Source organism: Orycteropus afer, unplaced genomic scaffold (genome assembly GCF_000298275.1).
Source record: "Orycteropus afer afer isolate SDZICR_OR568_19922 unplaced genomic scaffold, OryAfe1.0 scaffold00265, whole genome shotgun sequence".
Classification (NCBI taxonomy): Eukaryota; Metazoa; Chordata; class Mammalia; order Tubulidentata; family Orycteropodidae; genus Orycteropus; species Orycteropus afer.
This window is the reverse complement of record NW_006921852.1, coordinates 76617-84845: the sequence shown is the minus strand read 5'-3', so window position 1 is coordinate 84845 and position 8229 is coordinate 76617.

Here is an 8229-nt window from a genome sequence, read left to right as displayed (position 1 = left end):
CCCAATGCCCCACTGTGTCCTTAAAGCCCACTCAAGGTCAGCTAGACCTGGGTAGACATCCTCCCCATGTCCATTTCTTCTCAAAAAAGATCTGACATTTAGCCATAAAAAAAAAAAAAAAAAAAAGTAGCTATGAATGCTGTTTTGGGAGAATGCATACTATATAAACAGAACTCTGGGAATCCAAGAACTTGATAAAGAAGTAAGGCCCACAGAAATTTCCCTGTCCTCAAGAAGCTTCTTGTTAGAATCTTGTTAGAATGAGTACATCTGAACACCTTGAAATTCTTATGACAGACTTCTATATAATTAGTATTTCAACCAAATATAATAAGAAACAGCATTAGGCTGAAATACATGAATTGTCAAGTTTATTTTGTCAATAATAAGCTGTACCTATTTTTATAAGATGGAAAAATAGAGACAGGATAAAGACAGGGAATTGTTCAGGGAAAACTAAAACCTATTAGGAATTATTATCTTCATTTCAAAGAGAGAGCAATTGAATCTCAAAACGATAAGTGTTTCATCTGAAGACAGCTGCTAGTATGATATAGAACGGCAATTTAAATATAGACCAACTTATCACCATTCAGATTTCTTCCCATCCCAAATTTCTCCTGAAAATTGACTTGAAATATATAAATTTTGGTTTATAATTTTTTAAATTGTAATCTTCAAGGTATTTCTGAAGATAAGTTCAATATTGTTGTTGTTGTTGTTATGTGCCATCGAGTCGGACCGACTCATAGCAACCCCTCCTTAGGTTTCCGAGGTAGTATCACTACGGAAGTAGATTGCCCAACCTTCCTTCCGAGGAGTGGCTGGTGGGCTTGAAATAAATTCAATAGAAGGTTTAAAATCTAATTAATGTTTCAGTGACTGCTGTTAACTGTGCAGGCTACTGGTGGTGAAGATGCCAAGATTAAAGGCTGCCAGGTTAAATGATTGGATAGAATCTGGACATTATAACATTTCTATTTTTCTGTTCTTTAATGGAAAAGGTTTTTTGGGGAAAAAAAAAGTGAGCTGTTGTGACTATGTAACAGTTCCCCATTTGATGTTCTTGGAAAGATTGAACACAGGCAGTGGATTACAGTGGAAAGAGGTCTAATATTCAGAGGACCTGAGATCTAGTCAGGCAGCCTCCTTAATCTTGGCATCTTCACCACCAGTAGCTCACACAGTTAACAGCAGTCACTGCAACATTAATTAGATTTTAATTTTATTGATATAGGCTAACAAAATTGACCACAGTATCATGGGTTATATCATGGCTATTTTACCATGATAAAATACCTAATACAGCGTATATAGCCCATGACAGCATGAACGTGATACATACTATGATATATACTAGTCCATGTAGCAAGCCATTATTGTAACTCTTTACTGAAAGATATCACTATATAATCTTTTTCATTAATTACTGATTATGAGAGAATATAATAATTTCTCTTTGCAAATAAGTAAAATGAAATGAAAATAATCTTACCTGGTAAGCATAAAACAGCCAATAATTGACAAATCTGGGCTGGGATATCAGATCTCTTGAAACACAGTCCAGTGTTTCTTTTGACACATCATTTTGCTTCAAATAAATTATGTCCAATGGTAGCATTATAAAATTGTAGTTAGAATATCTAGAACCATTTTTGGTTTCAGTGGAGCTTCCAGAATAAGACAGATGAAGAAGAAGAAAGAGGCCATACACTTCTCAAAATATTGACCAATGAAAAACTTATGAATAGCAGTGAAACACTGTCTGATATAGTACTGGGAACCTTTATGAATAGCCCTGAACATTGTCTGCTATAGTGCCAATACATGAGCCCCTCAGGATGGAAGGCACTCAAAATATGACTGGGAAGAACTGCCTCCTGAAAGTAGAGTTGACCTTAATGATATGGATAGAGTAAACCTTTCGTGACTTCCATTTGATGATGTGACATGACTTGAAATGGAAAGAAACATCTACAAACGTCTATTAGTAATCAGAACATGTAATGCACAAAGTATGAATCTAGAAAAATTAGAAGTTGTCATAAATGAAATGGAACACATAAAGATCTATATCCTAGGCATTAGTGATCTGGAATGGACTGGTTTTGGCCATTTTCTCCTTTTCTGTCTTTTTAATGACCTTTTGCTTTCTTTATGCATGATTTTCTTGATGGCATGCCATATGTCAAAGATCATAATCTGATCTTTGCTGATTAGTGTTCAATATGTCAAATCTATTCTTCCAATGGTCTCTAAATTTAGGTGGAATATAATAAATGCTGTATTTTGGCTCATGGACTTGTTTTCATTTTCTTCAACTCCTACTTGAACTTGCATATGCTTTGTTCGGACTGATTATATTGAGATCCTCCTTCACCTTGTTTATTTCACCCAGCAAAGTCCACGTGTGAAGTTGCAATTTATGTTGTTGAAAAAGGAATTGCAATGCATAAGTCCTCGTTGTTGTTGTTTTTGTTATGTGCCATTGAGTAGGACCCAACTCATTGCAACCCCTCTTGGGGTTCCGAGGCAGTATCATTACGGAAGTAGATTGCCCCATCTTCCTTAGTCTGGAAGCTCCACTGAAACCTGTCCACCATGGGTGACCTTACTGATATTTGAAAGACCAGTGGCATAGCTTCTAACATCACAGAAAAATGCATGCCACCACAGTACAATAAACTGATGAGCAAGTGGTGTTTAAATGAGTTCATATTTAGAAAGGATAAAACAATAGTGTTAGGTGCCATGTTTACACAAAACCATTGTCTAAGGGAAATTGTTAAATCAAATATCACAGAAACTCTTCTGTTTAATCAATCACAAATAAATTAATTGGTTCTTTGTGGTAAGTCATATGAACTCAAATGAAATGTTTATTAGAATACAATCTCTAGATGGAAAAAAAAAATTATTTGTTTTGGTCACTGAAGTATGCCTATGGACAGGAGAAGTTTCTGGAACACAGAGTCTCAACAAACATTTGTGAAATAAAGGAATGTATGAATTCTAAGAAACAGAAATTAGAAAAGGTTTTCTGAATACCTTCTTTATGTTTTAATCAGAAGTAATAATTAGATTGGCTGCATGGATTCTTAGCTATAAGATTTCTTCTTGAATACTTCAACACTTATGGCAGATATTCACTGTTATTCTGCCCCAATATTAATAAAGGTAAAGAAGAGATGCTAATATGTGGATACAATTTGGTCAGTTTTATCAATTTACAGGTGAATAGCTTCCTTTTCCAGTAGCCAAAATAATTGACAGTTATGACATCCAAGTATGGCTTTTGTTCTCATTTAGAGTCACTGAAAGGTTCTCTTGTTCCCAGCTAGCATGCTCTGATTTCTTAGGACATAATGTAAGCTTTGCAAGTAAAGAAAATGTCCTATATATATGTGTCACATTTACATAATTTATCTCTTGCAAATCAGTATGTCATTTGACATGCCATGCAACATGATCATATCTGTACATTCACAGATGAAGTAAGCATGTCACAGGTCAAATGGCCAAAAATATTCACAGTTCTGCTTAATCAGGTTTAGCAAATGAACACTGAAGTTCTTACCATCTTCTTGTGTATGTCTCATATATTAGGAATATAAACAGATGTGATGTTTTTTGTTGTTAGGTGACATTGAGTTGGCATCAACTCATAGCAACCATATATATAATAGAACGAAACACTACCCAGACCTGCACCAGCCTCACAATCCTTGCTATACTTGAGCCCATCGTTACAGCCACTATGTCAATCCATTTTGTTGAGGGCCTTCCCCTTTTTCCCTGACCCTCTATTTTACTAAATGTGATATCCTTCTCAAGAGTATGGTCCCATCTGAACAGGACCAAAGTAGGTGAGACAAAGTCTGGTCATTCTTGCTTCCAAGGAGCATTCCAGCTGCACTTCTAGGACATGTTTGTTAGTCCCTTTAGCGGATCAAATACAAATTATGGATAACATTGTGAAGAATGATTCTAGAACACTTAGTAGTGCTCATGAGAATCCTGTACATAGACTAGGAGGGTGTCATTTGAACAGAACAAAAGAATAGTGCATAGTTTAAAATCAGGAATGTTATCCATAATTTTTTATGATCCACACTGTTGAATGCTTTTGCATAGTAAATGAAGCACAACTACCATCTTTCTGGTATTCTTTGCTTTCAGTCAAGAGCCATCTGACATCAGCAATGATATTCCTCATCCCTAAGGCATTTGACTGCTAACCAGAAGGCAGGCAGTTCAAACCTACCAGCCACTTCTAGGAAGGAAGAGTAGACAATTTACTTCCGTAGAGATACTGCCTCAGAAACCCAAGGAGGGGTCGCTATGAGTTGGGACTGACTCTACGGCAGCACGTTTGTTGTTTTTGGTATATCCTCTTTTGAATCCAGCTTGCATTTCTGGCACTTCCCTGCCAATATACTGATGCAACAGTTTTTAAATTATATTCAGCAAGATGTCACTTCCATGTGATATTAATGATATTATTTGATAATTTCCACATTTTGTGGGATTACCTTTCTTTGAAATGGGTACAAATATGGATCTCTTCCAATCAGTTGGCCTGGTAGCTGTCTTCCAAATTTCTAGGCATAGATGAATAAGTGCCTCCAGTGCAGCATTAGTTTGTTGAAACATCGCAGTGGGTATTCTGTGAATTCCTGGAGTCTGCCAGAAGAATGAGCAAACCTGTCTTGAAAGAACTACAGCCAGATTGTTCTTTAGAAGTGACATACTTTGTCTCATGTGCTTTGATCAAGTTGTTAGAAGGGACGAGTACCTGGAAAAGGATATCATGCTAGGTAAAGCAGAGGGTCAGCTAAAAAGAGGAAAACCCTCAATGAGATGAATTGACACAGTGGCTACAACTATGAGCTCAAGTAAAACATAGATAGTGAGGATGGTGTGGAATGTGGCAGTGTTTCTTTCTTTTGTACATAGGGTCACTGACTAGATGGCACCTAACAACAATAACAATAAAAAATGTGAATTGAAACCTATGATTTGTGGCAGATCTATTACAGATTTTACAGAGATTGTGTACCCATAAAGATGAAGCAGTTATATACTGATAAACAGCTGAAATACAGAAATGTGTGTCTATCTCTCTATGCCTATGTCTAGCTCTAAACAGATAGATATATAGATATAGATTAAACATAGGTATAAGTATAGAGATAGAACAAAAACAAAGATAATTAATTCTCTAACCAAACAGGATAAAAACTACTAATATGTTTATGAATGTCTGCGTTTACTGTGTATATTACAATTACAATAAAACAATTACATAATGCTCTATGTTATTTAATAAACTATTAGCTTCCCTTCCATACCCCCACTCCTAATAAATACAAGGCAATGATAAAGATACTCTGATAATTTAGTTAAATAAGACTACTCTGACTCAAGAAATGTAAAGTCTAGTTAATAATATCAGGCTAACATACTAAATAAAGGGTGGGGCACGAGGCTAGTATAACAACTGGTATATGAATACCAAGCAATAAAGGAATTATTGCTTTTGCTTAGGGGACACAGAAAAACTTAATAATTGAGCAAAATATATATTGACTTCAAAATATACTAACACTTCAATCTAACACTGTTTTCTTAGATCTTTACTAGAGGGATCCAAAGTCCTTGAAAGAACTTAGCTCTAATTAAATACGTCTAAATCCAACGTCAGATTTTTTACCTGGGCCTTGATGTTGAAAGCACACGTTCAATTGAAGGTAACTTTTAATTCACCTTCTGAAGTAAGGACAAAAAGAAAATGAGTTTTCCTCTAATGGGTAGTGACTTCTCTGCCTCTAAGACCTTTAAAGGTTGCAGACAATCAGCAATATTGTAGGTTTCTTTCTTTCTTCTTTTTTAAATGAATCTGAGTAATCTCAACAAAAGAGAAGTAGGATAATTGTAACTAGAAGGATGTGGAGAAAGAAACGTGCATATCTACATCTACAAAAGTAATTCGTTGTTGTTGTTATTTATTGTGTTTTATTTAGAGAGAGGGGAGGAATGGTTATCTTCATCCTTCCTAAGGAAAGTGATCTGTTCGTGAGCACATAGCCAGCAGTCTAGTTGTCTGTGGTTTCAGATTTCTGGATGCAAATGAAAATGCCACAAGTTTACTTTCCACCATGTCTTATCTTTTTAGAGTATATATGTATATATATATATCATGACAGCCCAGAACTGTCAAGTCGATTCTGACTCATAGCGACTCCTCTTTGGGTTTCTGAAGTGATATCTCTATGGAAGTAGATTTCCTCAGTCTTCCTTCTGAGGAGTGGCTGATGGGTTTGAACTGCCAGCCTTCTGGTTGGTAGTCAAAAGCCTTAGGCACTATGCCACCAGAGCTCCCCATATGCTTATATATGTGTAAGTTATTATATACATTATATACCTATTTATATCTATCTAAGGAGTCCTGATGACACAGTAGCACTTGGATACTAACTGAAAGATTGGCTATTTGAACAAACCAGGGGCTCCACTGAAGAAAGATGTGGCAGTCTGCTTCTGTGAAAACTATCCAGTTACTGTTGGGTAGGTTCCTACTCATTGTGGCCCTATAGGAGGGAGTAGAACTGCTACATTAGGCTTCCAAGTTTATAAATATTTACTGAAGCATTAGATATCATCACCAAGAGCAGTGCAATGGCCTCACTTACAAATTCTCTTAACACCTTGCAGAAGACACCTGCATTCATTTATAATAATTAACTTACTTATTGATCATCAATTTTGGACTTCTATTTTCTCCTAGAAATATTTGTTTACCTTTCTAGGTTGACCATCATTTATTTGACAGAAAAACTGATAAAATATCAGAAGGGTTTTCATGTTTCTTCTGTTGTCCATTAACGTTGCTTACACCATTCTGTTGCTTCCTTCTTCAAATACACTTTATTATGGTGGAATTCTCAACCAATTCTGCTTTTGCCAGGCTTCCAGCAAAAATGATGAAGACAAATTTAAACACAGATGATATAAAGTACATATTAAATGTTTAAGCCTGGGTTAATGAAAAAAGCATTAGAATAGGAGCTAGGCCTTCAGCTTCAATATTCTGGGTCACTTTTACTCTTTATGTGGTCTTTGGGAAATCACCTAACTTAAGTCCTGCAATGCAAATGTGCACTGTTGGTGTTTGAGATAAATGAGAATTTTCTCCATGTATGCTCAAACATTAGCCTTTTGTAGAGTGAATGGTATATTTTTCTTTTGAAACCCTTAAAAAGCTTCAAAGATTCAGGGTACAAAGATACAGTAAGCATGCATAAGCTTTCTCTAAAAATTGCTAAATATTAGTAATTTATGCTTTTGTTTCAAATAAAAGAAACATATGTAATTAAAATTAAATAGTCTCTTAGTTGAAATTAAATAGTCCCTTTCCCTGCTCAAATATTCCATGTTCGGATGTGAGAGCGATCTGGCTGTGACATCTGCCGTCCACTGATTGCCAGCATTGATTCAGCTGATCTGGCTGGGTAGGCAGGTGTCCCCTTCTTCCCACAAGGTCCCATGTGCATCCCTCCCTAAGCTTAATGCTCAGTTGAAGACAATGACCTTCCCTGGTACAGGAGGAGCGTCCTTTGGTTAATGGTATACAAGTAGCTGTGCTTTCCTGCTAGTTTCTCTAAACGAGTTCTCGAATATTCCATGTTCTTTACACCCTCAAAAAAAAAAAAAAAAAATCACTTTCATGCTTTTAAATTTATATTCTTTATATGGAGATATCTAAAGGAAATTTGTTTTATATCTTTATTAAAAATGTACATACCATAGTTATCATTTTGTAGTGCACTTTTATTCAGCATGAAGATTTTTTTAGATCTATCATGTTGATAAATATACTAATGTACTATATTTAACTGATATACAGTATTCTTTCTATGGGTATGCTACTTTGTAGATTCCTTCATTAAATGATCAGAATAAATATTTGCTTTATTTATTTATTTTTTGTTTATAATTACACAAACTTTTTCTGTAAACTTTCTTTTGGTCACATTCACAGATTTTAATTACATTTAGCAATGATATTAGAAGAAATTAAAGCAAAATGATTTATGAGAGAAAAATCTGTATCTATTCCAGAAATCATGTCTACTTGGTATATAGCATATTCAGAAATCAAAAGATTTTGTGCATCCACTTTGAGCAAATAAAATAATAAAAATAATAATAAAGTTTACCACATTAATC